This window comes from Salvelinus alpinus, chromosome 24 (genome assembly GCF_045679555.1).
Source record: "Salvelinus alpinus chromosome 24, SLU_Salpinus.1, whole genome shotgun sequence".
Lineage (NCBI taxonomy): Eukaryota > Metazoa > Chordata > Actinopteri > Salmoniformes > Salmonidae > Salvelinus > Salvelinus alpinus.
In genome coordinates this window covers 24,999,987-25,015,806 of record NC_092109.1, presented here as the reverse complement: position 1 = coordinate 25,015,806, position 15,820 = coordinate 24,999,987, and positions in this window count along the sequence as shown.

Genomic DNA, 15,820 nt, shown 5'->3' with positions numbered 1-15,820 from the left:
GACTGACTGACTGACTGAGCTCTATTGTACTGACGTTCTAAGGTTCAGGCACCACTGGGAGAGGAGAAGTGTGGGTGGCAGGTTGTATTCAGCAGCTTGATATGAGCAGAAAAAGACAGGAGAGGTTTGCCCTCTGAATGTCAAAGAGGACCTCTCATCTACATAATCCATTATGTGGTCACAGAACAATTTTTCTCACACTTAGAATTTCAACATCTCTGATCACAGCATTTTGTAAAAGGTTTAGGGTATTTTTAAGTATGTGTTTAAATTGAAATATGAAATGTGTCCTTGTTAGTGGTTTGAAGGCTCATACACATCAGATCTGCATGTAAATGGGACTGCAATTAATTATGTCTAGCAGTGTGTTGATGTGGAAGTCAGGAGTCGCTGGGGAGAAAGAAGGGAGCTCTGTAATCTTATCTTCAGATCATTGTTGAAGAGAGAGAAAGAGAGAGAGATGGAAGGAAAAAAGATAGGGAGATGGAGAGAACTGTAGAACGACCTCAGCCGTGGAAGATGCTAATAGAATTCTGCATAGAAAATGAGTGGACGAATGAAAAGACAGAGAGCAAATGAACACTCCACGTTGATCCTTCCACACAGAAGAGCAATAAAAAAGGAGGAAATTAAAAAGTCACTCTGAAAGATTTGGTGGTGTGGTTTATAAAACCTCATCACCGACTCCCAGTATGCATAACCTCATTTAGTACACAACTAATTTAATCAAGATGACTTAGCCTTGATTAGACACTCTCCTGAGGCAACCAGAATATGTAGTCTCCCCAATGCCCAACAGCCAACATCTGGCCAAACTATCTCTCTTCTCTGTTTGTCTGCTTCCAGTGTAAAACATGTTCATAACTGAGCCTCAAGCCATTTGTCGTGTCTGACCCTGTTTCACCAATATTCTCAAGATGAACCTTGTATTCATAAAGACCGCCCGCTATCTGTGTGAGTTATCCATCGTCAGTAGGGTAAAATACTGTACATTCCTATAACATTCTGCCACATAGTTTTTACAAACTCAATACCCCAATGGCCTTGCTACTTCTCAGGCATTTCCTGTTTGAGTGACAGCCTTACTCATAAGATCATATAAACGATAAGGCAAAGAAATAACATAGCTAAGAACTACAACTAGACCATATGGTAGGGATAGCATTTACTTATAATTTCAACAACATTACTTAATTAACACTTTTATAGTAGTCCTTCCATTGTCCTTCTATTTATATAAAACTGATGTACATGCTCTGTTTATATACATTATATAGGCTTACACAATTCACAGTGTATTCCTAATGTGTTTCTACTTTTCCTTTGGCAGTCAACCGATCATTTATGTATGAATGAACTCACCTATCCATCCATCCAGCCAAAATCAGACTTTCAAGTTCTCAGGTATTAAGAGAGTGTCACATTTCCCTGTTCAAATCATCAAAGGCCTCCTCCTTGCCAAGCTCTGAAGCTGGCTGTGACTGAGTCTAAATACGACTCAGAAGAGAAGAATCAAAGCGTGCCATGTCAGCGGATGTTGTTCCGGGGTTTATTCTCTTGTACGATTGTCTTGGTAAACAGCTGCTTCTTCAAAAGGCTGGCAGCAGCACTGGGGTAAAGCATGTTTCAGTGGGGTAGTGCTGTTTTATCCCAAACTCACCCTGCATTGGGAGGAGGAACGATGCTAAGACATAGGAAATTTGAGTCTGCATCCCATGACCTTTTACATAATAAATATGAGCGTGCACATATGGATTTATCTGTCACAGTGGAAATCAAAATGGTTTTCTGAATTGTCTCGACTCTTAAATCCCGAACCGGAATATTGTGATTTATGGGCCTGACGACAGGAGCTGTACACTTTACAGTGCAACTTATTCAATCAAACATGTTGACTTGCATTTAGATTCAAGTACTCAGCAATTCTACAGTAATCTACAGTATACCCTAGTGCAGGGATCCCCAACTGGCAGCCCACATGTGATTTTATTTGCCCCCCCCCAAGTTTTCAGAGCAAAATATTTTTATTGTTATTTTACTATTTATTTTGAATACATTTTTGGGACATAAGACTGTAAAAATCAGCTCCAAGTGATTTTAATTTTGGAAATCTGTTCCAAAGTATTCCCACACATAATAGAGAGATATATGTGATTGTATACAACTGTAAGCAAGGTTTGAAATTATTATGTTTAAGTCAAATATTATATGTTTGGGCTTCTTGCGGACTACAAATTATTTGTAATTATGTTCCAGCCCCCTGCCCCGTGACCAAAAATTGTCCTGCTGCTGAATCTAGTTGATGATCCCTGCCCTAGAGTGTAAATCAAGAATAAGATCAGCTGTATATTAATTTACACATGCCTACCCATCTCTGGAGGAATGTTATTTTTTCCCAAGATCCCTTGGGAAATGCATACTGCTCTCTCCACAGGATTAATATAGAGATTTGATACAGCATACCTGTCAATTTACATGATTAATGGACTTACAATCATAAATAAAAACGTACATGAAACCACATATGGAAATATACTGTCATGAAAATATTATCAAGGTACATTTTGGGGTTCATTTTGGGGTTCATTGACATTTGAATTGAAAGTTAACATTTTTTTAAATACACTGAACAAAAATATAAATGCAACATGTAAAGTGTTTGCCCTGAAATAAAAAATCCCAGAAATGTTCCATACGCACAAAAATATGATTTCTCTCAAATGTTGAGCACAAATTTGTTCACATCCCTGTTAGTAAGCATTTCTCCTTTGCCAAGATAATCCATCCACCTGACAGGTGAGGCATGTCAAGAAGCTGATTAAACAGCATGATCATTACACAGGTTGACCTTGCGCTGTGAACAATAAAAGGCCACTTTAAAATGTGAAGTTTTGTCACACAACACAATGACACATATGTCTCAAGTTTTGAGGGAGTGTGCAATTGGCATGCTGACTTCATGAATGTCCACCAGAGCTGTTGCCAGAGAATTTAATGTTCATTTCTCTACCATAAGCCACCTCCAACGACAGCCCATGACCTCCACAACAGGCTTCTTCACCTGTTGAGGAGTATTTCTGTCTGTAATAAAGCCCTTTTGTGGGTAAAAACTATTTCTGATTGCCCTCCAAGGTCCACCCATGACTGCCCCCCTGCCCAGTCATGTTAAATCCATAGATTAAGGCCCTAATGAACTTATTTAAATTTACAGATATCCTTGTGCGAACTGTAACTAAGTAAAATCTTTGACATTTTTGCATGTTGCCGTTTATATTTTTGTTCAGTATCGTTTCTTTGCTACTGTTATTTCAACTGTGCATAACTATTTGAAAATATTATGGCTTTGGTATCAATGGAAATGTGAAAAGTCTGATGACCAAATAGTGCAAAGACCAGTTTCATCAATGTAAATATATCTTGTCCGACAGTCTTTCACACCTGAATAATGGAGACAGCATACAGCATAGCTGCACAGTCTCTTGGGAAAATGAAAAATAATGATTAATCACTTGTCACCAAAACAAGAGTGGGAACTAGCTCTTCTGAACATGAAAGCTTACAAGACCAAGGATTTTGAAATGAAACGTGTTCCTGTCTTGCCAACTTACTTTTCTGACAAGACCGAGCTACGTTCTTTCATCCAAGTATCTGAGAAGTATGACGTACAGTAACAAGTGTTTGATCAAGTTGTAGGGCCACTGTTTGTAAAAGCTGAATTAGCCGTATCCATATGAGAACACAATATAATGTGACATGACATGTAGTTAATGGTTTGCAGTTATGTTCAGCCAATAACAAAATTATTGATAAAAGATTACTTGTAAAAACAAATTATATGACTATGACTATGGGGCCAGAGAAGATGGCTGCCGTTTTACGGGCTCCTAACCAATTGTGCTATTGTGTCTGTTTTTTTTGTAACGTATTTTGAACATAATGTTTCTGTCATCATCTCTTATAACCAAAAATAGCTTCTGGATATCAGAACAGCGATTACTCACCTCGTCCCGGACAAAGATTTTTTCTTTAAAGAGTCAGACTCGAAGGATTTACTTCAGACACTGGACAAGGCCCAAATTTCTGTCATTTGTATGAAGAAGAGATGGAGATATAGGGGTCGTAGGTCAGGTTGCCTTGTAAGAATCCGATGGCGAGTGGGTAACCCGCCTTTACCATCAGTCCTATTAGCCAACGTGCAATCATTGGATAATAAACTGGATAAGCTCTGATCAAGACTATCCTACAAACGGGACATTAAAAACTGTAATATCTTATTTTTCACAGAGTCATGGCTGAACGACGACATGGAAAACATACAGCTGTTTAGGTTTTCCGTGCATTGGCAAGATAGAACAGCTGCCTCCAGTAAGACAATGGTTACTAAAAACTAAAGCAGGAAGTATCAGTGACTCGCTCAATATGGAAGTGGTCAGATAATGCAGATACTAAGCTACAGGACTGTTTTGCTAGCATAGACTGGAATTTGTTCCGGGATTCTTCCGATGGCATTGAGGAGTACACCACATCAGTCAATGCCTTCATCAATAATTGCATTGATGACGTCGTCCCCACAGTGACCGTACGTACATACCCCAACCAGAAGCCATGAATGACAGGCAACATCCGCACTGAGCTAAAGGGTAGAGCTGAGCTTTCAAGGAGAGGGACTCTGCTTATAAGAAATCCCGCTATGCCTTCCGACGAACCATCAAACAGGCAAAGCGTCAATACAGGACTATGTTTGAATCCTAAAACACCAGCTCCGACACTCGTCGGAAGTGACAGGGCTTGCAAACTATTACGGACTTCAAAGGGAAGCACAGCTGCCCAGTGACACGAGTCTACCAGGCATGCTAAATGACTTCTATGCACTCTTCGAGGCATGCAACATTGAAGCATGCATGAGAGCACCAGATGTTCCGCACAACTGTGTGATCACGCTCTCCGTAGCCGATGTGAGTAAGATCTTTAAACAGGTCAGCATTCACAAGGCCACAGGGCCAGATGGATTACCAGGACGTGTACTCCGAGCATGCGTTGACCAACTGTCAAGTGTCTTCACTGTCATTTTCCACTTGTCCCTGACTGAGTCTGTAATACCAACATGTTTCAAGCAGACCACCATAGTCCCTGTACCCAATAACACCAAGGTAACCTGCCTAAATGACTACCGACCCGTAACACTCACGTCTGTAGCCATGAAGTTCTTTGAAAGGCTGGTCATGGCTCACACCAACACCATTATCCCAGAAACCCTCAACACACTCCAATTTGCATACCACCCCAACAGATCCACAGATGACGCAATCTCTTTTGGACTCCACACTGCCCTTTCCCAACTCGGCAAAAGGAACACCTACATGAGAATGCTATTTCTTGACTTCAGCTTAGCTTTCAACACCATAGTGCCCTCAAAGCTCATCACTAAGCTAAGGACCCTGGGACTAAACACCTCTGCAACTGGATCCTGTACTTCCTGACAACCTGGCCCCAGGTAGTAAGGGTAGGTAACAACACATCTGCCCCGCTGATCCTCAACACGGGGACCCCTCATGGGTGCGTGTTCAGTCCCCTCAGTACACGCCATGCACAAATCCAACACCATCATTAAGTTTGCAGACGACACTACAGTGGTAGGCCTGATCACCATCAACGATAAGACAGCCTATAGGGTGGAGGTCAGAGACCTGGTAGTGTGGTGCCAGGATAACAACCTCTCCCTCAATGTGATCAAGACAAAGGAGACACTAAAAAAATTGTTCTCAACTTCCAGAAATTTTGCTTGACATAAATGGCTAAAAAGTAGTTCACTCAGTAGAGAATTGCACCATATATTAACACTAAAAGTTATTTAAAGAGGCCATCCTTAATTTAAACATTAAAAACCTCTTAGATGTGGGGGACCGTCATGGTTTGTATTGAGTGATAGCCCTGGTTCCCACAGACAATAGGTTATTTGAGCCTGTGTGGTGTAGGATGTGAAATATGAAACCACCTGAAGCTGTGATGTCCCTCCTACCATTTAATTCGCTATTCCGACTGTCCATCAACTTCTGGCAGAAGCCTACAGTAAAAAAAGTTTGGACACACCTACTCATTCAAGGGTTTATCTTTAATTTTTCTATTTCATACATTGTAGAATTTTAGTGAAGACATCAAAACTATGAAATAACACACATGGAATCACTTAGTACGCCTAAAAAGTGTTAAACCAATCAAAATATATTTTATATGTGAGATTCTTCAAAGTAGCCACACCTTTGCCTTGATGACAGATTTGCACACTTGGCATTTCCTTATCAATCTACACACAATACCCCATAATGACCAGCTTCACCTGGAATGCTTTTCCAACAGTCTTGAAGGAGTTCCCACATATGCTCAGCACTTTTTGGCTGCTTTTCCTTCACTCTGCGGTCCAACTCATCCCAAACCATCTCAACTGTGTTAAGGTCAGGTGATTGTGAGGGCCAGGTCATCTAATGGAGCTGTCCATCACTCTCCTTCTTGGTCAAATAGCCCTTACACAGCCTGGGGGTGTGTTGGGTCATTGTCCTGTTGAAAAACAATTGATAGTCCCACTAAGCGCACACCAGATGGGATGGCGTATCACTGCAGAATGCTGTGGTAACCATGATGTTTAAGTGTGCCTTGAATTCTAAATAAATCACTGACAGTGTCACCAGCAAAGCACCCCCACACCATCACACCTCCTCCTCCATGCGTCACGGTGGGAACCACACATGCAGAGATCTTCCATTCACCTACTCTGTGTTACACATAGACACAGCGGATGGAACTAAAAATCTCAAATTTGGACTCATCAGATCAAACAAAAGATTTCCACTGTCTAATGTCCATTGCTCGTGTTTCTTGGCCCAAGCAAGTCTCTTCTTCTTATTGGTGTCCTTTAGTAGTGGTTTCTTTGCAGCAATTCGACCATGAAGGCCTGATTCACGCAGTCTCCTCTGAACAGTTGGAGCCTGTGGTTGACAAATTCGTCCACAGAGAGGGTGGAGGGGGGGGATTAAGGAGGAAGGAGATGGTGGAAAATAGTTTCCTCGGGTTAGAAGCAGAAACTTGAAATTTATAGTGGTAGAAAGTGGATTTAGCAGTGGATGAGAGAAGGTAGAGAGAAGGGAGTAAAAGGATGATAAGTCCTCCAAGAGTTTAGTTTTCCTCCATTTTCCACTCAGCTGCCCGCAGCTCTTTTCTGTAAGCTCGCAATGAGTCACACAGCCACGGAGCAGGAGGGGAGGGTCGAGCCGGCCGGGAGGTAAGGGGACATTGCGAGTCATATGATGCGGAAAAGGAGGAGAGTAGGTTGGAAGAGACAGTATCAGCAGACAGGAGGGAGAAGGATTTAGCAGAAGGGAGAGATGATAGGATAGAAGAGGAGAGAGTGAAGATTGTGACAGCGCATGGCCATTTGGGTAGGGGCTGAGTGGTTCAGGTTGGAGGAAAGGGTGACAGAAAAGGAAACAAATTAGTGATCAGAGACCTGCAGGGGGGTTGCAATGAGATTAGTAGGCGAGCAGCCTCTAGTAAAGATGAGGTCAAGCTTATTGCCTGCCTTGTGAGTTGGAGGGGATTGGGAAAGGGTGAGGTCAAAAGACGCAAGGAGGGGAAAGAGAGAGATGGAAAGAAGTCGACGAGTACAAAGAGTGGTGAGCCATCGTCAGGAGATTTGCTTATCAGGGTGTCAAGCTCATTGAGGAACTCTCTAAGAGCACCTGGTGGGCGATAGATGACAATAATGTTAAGCTTGAGTGGACTAGTGACAGTGACGGCATGGAATTCAAATGAGGAGATGGAAAGGTGAGAGAGGGAGAAAAAGAAAATCTCCACTTAGGACAAATGAGTGCCACCACCGTGACTACAAGATGCTTTTGGACTATGAGAGAAAATGTAGTCAGATGAAGAAAGAGCAGCTGGAGTCCCAGTGTTCTCTGGGGTGATCCATGTCTCCGTCAGGGATTGAGACTCATCCAATGCAAAAAAACATATCTCCAGCTTAAATTTACATATTTTTATTGGAATCTTTTTATTATGAACATTTATGGAATTGCACATTCACATGTAAAAACTATCACATGTAAAATGGATATGTGGTATCATGTGAACCTCCAAATTACATTTTCACGTGATAGATTTTCACATATGAACTTGCAATTCCACATTTTAGATGTTTGACAGTAAATGTGAATTTCCCGTTTTTCACGTTACCATGCAATTCCACATGTGTGGACGAACGTTTTTCACATGTAAAACCACAAATTTCACGTTGAAACTACAATTCACATGAAAAAACATGTTATTCTCCTCACATGTGAACTCTCAATGAAATGCATGTGAATATGGTTTAACATGGGAAATGTAAACTCAATATGTGAAAGCAGCTATTTCACATGTGAAAATGCACGTTATGTGTTTTTTTGTGTGTGGGAGAGGTCGTCAATTTGAACATGACTTAACTTCTCTGGGATATGTGGGACGCTAACGTCCCACTTGGCTAAAATCCAGTAAAAATGCAGAGCGCCAAATTCAAATAAATTACTATAAAAATCCAACTTTCATGAAATCACACATGAAAGACACCAAATTTAAGCTACGCTTATTGTGAATCCAGCCAACATGTCTGATTTCAAAAATAATTTACTGCGAAAGCACACCAAACGATTATGTTAGGTCAGTACATAGCCACAGAAAAACACAGCCATTTTTCCAGCCAAAGAAAGGAGTAACAAAAAGCAGAAATAGAGTTAAAATGAATCACTAACCTTTGATGATCTTCATCAGATGACACTCATAGGACTTCATGTTACACAATACATGTGTATGTTGTTCGGTAAAGTTCATATTTATATCCAAAAATCTGAGTTTAGGCGGGACGCTACTGTCTCACTTGGCCAAAAGCCAGAGAAAATGCAGAGCGCCATATTCAAATAAATTACTATAAAAATCAAACTTTCATTAAATCACACATGAAAGATACCAAATTAAAGCTACACTGGTTGTGAATCCAGCCAACATGTCAGAATTCAAATAGGCTTTTCAGCGAAAGCAAACGATGCTATTATCTGAGTTAGCACCATTGTAAACAAAGAGAGATAAGCATATTTCAACCCTGCAGGCGCGACACAAAACGCAGAAATAAAAATATAATTCATGCCTTACCTTCGACGAGCTTCTGTTGTTGGCACTCCAATATGTCCCATAAACATCACAAATGGTCCTTTTGTTCGATTAATTCCGCCGATATATATCCAAAATGTCCATTTATTTGGCGCGTTTGATCCAGAAAAACACCGGTTCCAACTCGTGAAACATGACTACAAAATATCTCAAAAGTTACCTGTTAACTTTGCCAAAACATTTCAAACTACTTTTGTAATACAACTTTAGGTATTTTTTTACGTAATTAATCGATAAAATTGAAGACGGGATGATCTGTGTTCAATACAGGATTAAAACAATCTGTAGCATGCTTTCTGGTCACGCGCCTCTATCTAACAGTACACAACAAGTGACCCTGATTCAAAATGGCCGTACTTCTTCATTACACAAAGGAAAAACCCTCAACTAATTTTTAAAGACTGTTGACATCCAGTGGAAGCGGTAGGAACTGCAAGAAGGTCAATTAGAAATCTGTATTCCCAATGAAATTCCATTGAAAAGAGAGTGACCTCAAAAAAATTTAAAATCTGAATGGTTTGTCCTCCGGGTTTCGCCTGCTAAAAAAGTTCTGTTATACTCACAGACATGATTCAAACAGTTGTAGAAACTTCAGAGTGTTTTCAATCCAAATCTACTAACAATATGCATATCTTATCTTCTGGGGATGAGTAGCTGGCAGTTGAATTTGGGTATGCTTTTCATCCAAACGTGAAAATGCTGCCCCCTATCCTAGAGAAGTTAATGACAAAAGTGGAACAGATGTGAATTTATCTTTGACTATTGATGATTGTCCTCATTTCAAAACAGCAATGTCATGTTTCCTAACCTTGGAGGACAGACTCATTGCCCATCACCCTGTATGTCATTCTGCCTTCAGATCTTTGTCAGTTACCTTACAAACATGACTCCACTCCGTTTGGAAATATGCCAACACACACAACAATCTGAAGCTATCACCTGACAGCAAACTGGACAATGATGAGTTTGGATGGTCACAAGCTGTTCAATGACATTACATTTTACCCCTACCCCCTCACTTTATAGGGGTCTGCTCATATGAGCAATAATACAATTACAGCTTTTTCTATACCATAGGGAACCCCACTTATTCTGAAATATCTCTATGCATAGAACAGATATGAATGCCAGGCATGGTGTTAAATTAACCATTGTGATTCAAAGCATTCATTTTAGTAGATAAGAGCTGCTGAACCTATTTCTGGAAGCAATTCTCCCTTAATGACTGTCATCTTCAAATCTATCACATCAAACTACTCTCAAAGAAATGTATCGCCCCCAGCCTAATATGTAAGGGGTAAATGCCGACGTTCTGTACATTACCTTATAAATAATGAACAACGCAGCGGGACTTTCCAAGATAATGTACAGAATGGAGGCGTTTATCCCACTTATATCACAGTTGCCAAAGAAACAACATGAAAGCACACATTCACCAGTAGTAGAAGAAAATAAAAAAGTTGATATTTTCATTTTTATTAGTGAATTCATACTTTCATCTTTTGGTTGCTAGAGACAAAACCCAGTCGTTCGTTCTATTAGCTCGATATTTATGGACGTCACCTAGTCGTTCGTTCTTTATGTTCCGTTGCCATGCTCAGTGGTAATGTTCTTATCTCTTGCTTGCTGCTAGCTAACCTACTAGCTACGTCTACACAGTCGCAACCTCTGCAGCCAGAATAACAGAAAAGTGTATTCCATTGCATTTGTTTAAGCTGTTTATCCCGCTTATACAGTGGAGCAAAAAAGTATTTAGTCAGCCACCAATTGTGCAAGTTTCCCACTTAAAAAGATGAGAGAGGCCTGTAATTTTCATCATAGGTACACTTCAACTATGACAGACAAAATGAGAAAAAAAAATCCAGAAAATCACATTGTAGGATTTTTTATGAATTTATTTGCAAATTATGGTGGAAAATAAGTATTTGGTCAATAACAAAAGTTTATCTCAATACTTTGTTATATACCCTTTGTTGGCAATGACAGAGGTCAAACGTTTTCTGTAAGTCTTCACAAGGTTTTCACACACTGTTGCTGGTATTTTGGCTCATTCCTCCATGCAGATATCCTCTAGAGCAGTGATGTTTTGGGGCTGTTGCTGGGCAACACGGACTTTCAACTCCCTCCAAAGATTTTCTATGGGGTTGAGATCTGGAGACTGGCTAGGCCACTCCAGGACCTTGAAATGCTTCTTACGAAGCCACTCCTTCGTTGCCCGGGCGGTGTGTTTGGGATCATTGTCATGCTGAAAGACCCAGCCACGTTTCATCTTCAATGCCCTTGCTGATGGAAGGAGGTTTTCACTCAAAATCTCACGATACATGGCCCCATTCATTCTTTCCTTTACACGGATCAGTCGTCCTGGTCCCTTTGCAGAAAAACAGCCCCAAAGCATGATGTTTCCACCCCCATGCTTCACGGTAGGTATGGTGTTCTTTGGATGCAACTCAGCATTCTTTGTCCTCCAAACACGACGAGTTGAGTTTTTACCAAAAAGTTCTATTTTGGTTTCATCTGACCATATGACATTCTCCCAATCTTCTTCTGGATCATCCAAATGCTCTCTAGCAAACTTCAGACGGGCCTGGACATGTACTGGCTTAAGCAGGGGGACACGTCTGGCACTGCAGGATTTGAGTCCCTGGCGGCGTAGTGTGTTACTGATGGTAGGCTTTGTTACTTTGGTCCCAGCTCTCTGCAGGTCATTCACTAGGTCCCCCCGTGTGGTTCTGGGATTTTTGCTCACCGTTCTTGTGATCATTTTGACCCCACGGGGTGAGATCTTGCGTGGAGCCCCAGATCGAGGGAGATTATCAGTGGTCTTGTATGTCTTCCATTTCCTAATAATTGCTCCCACAGTTGATTTCTTCAAATCAAGCTGCTTACCTATTGCAGATTCAGTCTTCCCAGCCTGGTGCAGGTCTACAATTTTGTTTCTGGTGTCCTTTGAGAGCTCTTTGGTCTTGGCCATAGTGGAGTTTGGAGTGTGATTGTTTGAGGTTGTGGACATGTGTCTTTTATACTGATAACAAGTTCAAACAGGTGCCATTAATACAGGTAACGAGTGGAGGACAGAGGAGTCTCTTAAAGAAGAAGTTACAGGTCTGTGAGAGCCAGAAATCTTGCTTGTATGTAGGTGACCAAATACTTATTTTCCACCATAATTTGCAAATAAATTCATTAAAAATCCTACAATGTGATTTTCTGGATTTTTTTTCCTCATTTTGTCTGTCATAGTTGAAGTGTACCTATGATGAAAATTACAGGCCTCTCTCATCTTTTTAAGTGGGAGAACTTGCACAATTGGTGGCTGACTAAATACTTTTTTGCCCCACTGTACCACAGTTGCCTAAGAAAAAAATACTATGCACACGTTTACCGGTAAAAAAATACAAATAATTGTTGATATTTTAATTTATATGAGCGAATTCCTACTTCCTAATCTTTTGCTAGTCATCTAGCTACGGCTAACACAGTATCAACCTCTGCAGCCAGAATAACAGCAAAGCAGCTGTTTTCTAATGACATTCATTTGGATAAATCCATAACAATGAGCTGATAATGGCCTATTTTGCCAGGCATAGCTAGAAAAGTTTGCCTTCTTGTCAGGACACTCGACACTGTTCGTTACGAGGAGATCACATTGCATATCAAGCACTAGTTTAGAGGCTAGCTAAATAGTTTGTTGCTAGCAAACCTGCCAATATGACAACCATATTAAAAAATGACAGTTGCTGTAAACAGCTGGTCAAACTAGAAACATGTGGGGGGATTTGACATCATAGCGCCACGTTCGTCATGACTGCAACAGGGGAGGTGTGGGATTTTAGATTTCAGGCCCTGTCTGTCTATCAGGGCGGTCTCACCTCCAGGGAACTCATTAGTGGCTGGGTCAACTCCACAAATATCTGACTCCACTGACTATAACACAAATAGCCTTGATTAATTAAGCATTAGCACAGGCTTTATCCATCAGCCAAGGAACCACCACATCACATGGGGTGGGGGGGGCTGATACAAAGGGACCACAATAAACGTCCCACAACATTGCAGTAACATCGTATCCAATATTCCTCAGACCTCTTGTCTTGTTCTGCTCTAACTGTGGACGTCTCATCTCTACTGAGGTAATAAATGAGGACCCAGCTGGCTGATAGCATAACATCAGAGTTTTCACCGGGAACAAATGACCTCACCAGAGTGCTACTGCCCCCTCACACATCATCTCCTTAGAAACAGGACACATGCAGAGGAGCGTTAAATCATGCTAACATGGATGCTCAGTCCTAAGGTAAAAATAATGTAAATTGGACTTTTTGAGTTTATACCAAAACAGCATAATAAATCATTGTCATTTTCTTTTTGTCAAACCTCTACAATATACAGGTAACTGCCCAAATAATGGAAACACTTGAGTAATAATGGAAACACCTGAGGTACTTCTACACAGCGTTGGTTATTGAGTAATTAAGCAATTAACATCCCATCATGCTTAGAATAACATATGAAAATGCTGAGAAGGCCATTATTTTGGCTACCATGACTGTGCACCCATAAGATGACAATGCCCCTATCCACAGGACACGAGTGGTCACTGAATGGTTTCATGAGCATGAAAACGATGTAAACCATATGCCATGGCCGTCTCAGTTGCTAGATCTCGACCAAATTGAATACTTTTGGGAGATTCTGGAGCGGTGCCTGAGACAGCGTTTTCCACCACCATCAACAAAACACCAAATTATGAAATTTCTTGTGTAGAATAGTGTCGCTTCCCTCCAAAGAGTTCCAGATATGAGTTGGCCGTGGTCACGTGATGAAGTAGCCCCCACTTGCGAACTTCAAAACCACCGTCTACTCTCGGCCCGAGAGGGAATTTCCTCTTGGACTAATGGGGTTTATGATGATGCATTTTATTCCCAGAGGAGTTTTCATAACTGCCATAGAAATTGGAATGTTTATTGAGTTGGCAAAAGTGTGTACTTTGTATACATGTTCAGATGCATTATATTCCCAGCTATTATATGCCTCTAGAGTCCAGTTCAGAGTAAAATAGAAATAGATACAACAGCTCAAACTCTTGGCATGTATTTAAATGCACAATAATATTGAATTAAACCATGTGAATAACACCAATTAAAGCATGCATGCGTGAATGTCACAAAATATTAAATGTATTATTTGTTGAAATAAACCCATTACTCCTTTCTTATGACCTCTCGCACTCTCAATAATGACCACAAAGAGGACAAATCCCAACTGAACATTATTCCCGGTAAACAAATCACTGGCAAATATAACCCAAATGCAATCGTAGCTGAGCTAAATTTACTGGGGGAGTGTATTTAATGACAAGGTCTGCTGTGTTGGCATGAATGTATCTACACCTCACTGTCCTTGTCTGCAGGGTCTATGTGACAGCGTTGGGCCTGTAATTAACGGCCGATGATGTACCTGAACACTGCGTTCTTCTCATTATAGAGTTCCCAGGCTATCATTTCTAAATTACTGTCCCACCAACCAGTGAGGCTCCTGGCACCTGTGAAATTATAAATGGGTTGCAAGGCAGGCGGTGCTTGCACAGATGATGTGCTGGAGCAGAAAGACGTAGCTGCATGGAAATTAGCAATTTATCACATCTGTATTGAACATAATGATAGGGGAGTCTCATACCCATGACAATAGCAGAAAGGGTAATACATTTCCATCTGTCTGCCTCCCAGGACCTGGTAGAATAATGTAGAGACATGCCCATCACATGGAACAGATGAGGTTAAACAGGAATGCATTTAGCAGATAGAACCTGGCTGTTTCCTAGCTGATGCACCTGATGGGTGTGAATGGTAAGAACAGAGCCATGCCCCTGTTGTGCCTCACCTGCTGAGCAGCTCATAGGGCAACACAGCCTCCCGATGGGGTCTCCAGTGGGGAGGTGGAGGAAAGGAGGGGGTTGTATTCATTAGATCACCTCTATGGAGCATCAATGGCAGGCCTGCAATGGGAAGGTTCAGAAGCTTCACAGGGTGAAAAGGCTGCAGGGAGCTGGTTGAGGTGGAGGCTTTAGGGGTTATTTTCTCCTGAATACTCAGCCTGTCTTATCTCAGCAGGTGAGGCCTTTTGAACATGTGTCTCACTGTATGGGTTTGATTCCACGGGGGAGGAGACAAGATGCTCCCAAACCATCATCATGCTGTGAGGGGAGAGGTTATGTAAATGAGAATACAAAACAGGCAGTAACAATCGCATTAGGAGATAAAGGATCCTCATCAAACCTCCTCCTCATCCTATTGCCCCACTCTGGGTGGGAGTGGAGTGTAAGGTGACGATAAACAATGCCTGACATTTAATATAGGCGTGGATGTGTTTAAAAGGGAATTCACGAACACAGCAGTTGAGGTCTCTCATCTTGCCACTGGTGTGGACCGATGCACGCGACACACACAGTCCTTGTTCACTCAGGGGCCATCCTATTGTATCACGCAAAGGGCTTTCCCCCTGGGCACAGGGGAAAGGCTAGGGTGTTTGTCCTTGCAATGCACCTGAGTTTCCTGCCAATGAAGTGCTGATAACCATTGGAGCTAAAGAGATGATGGTTAGCATACAAACATCTGCTCATTTCGCAGCT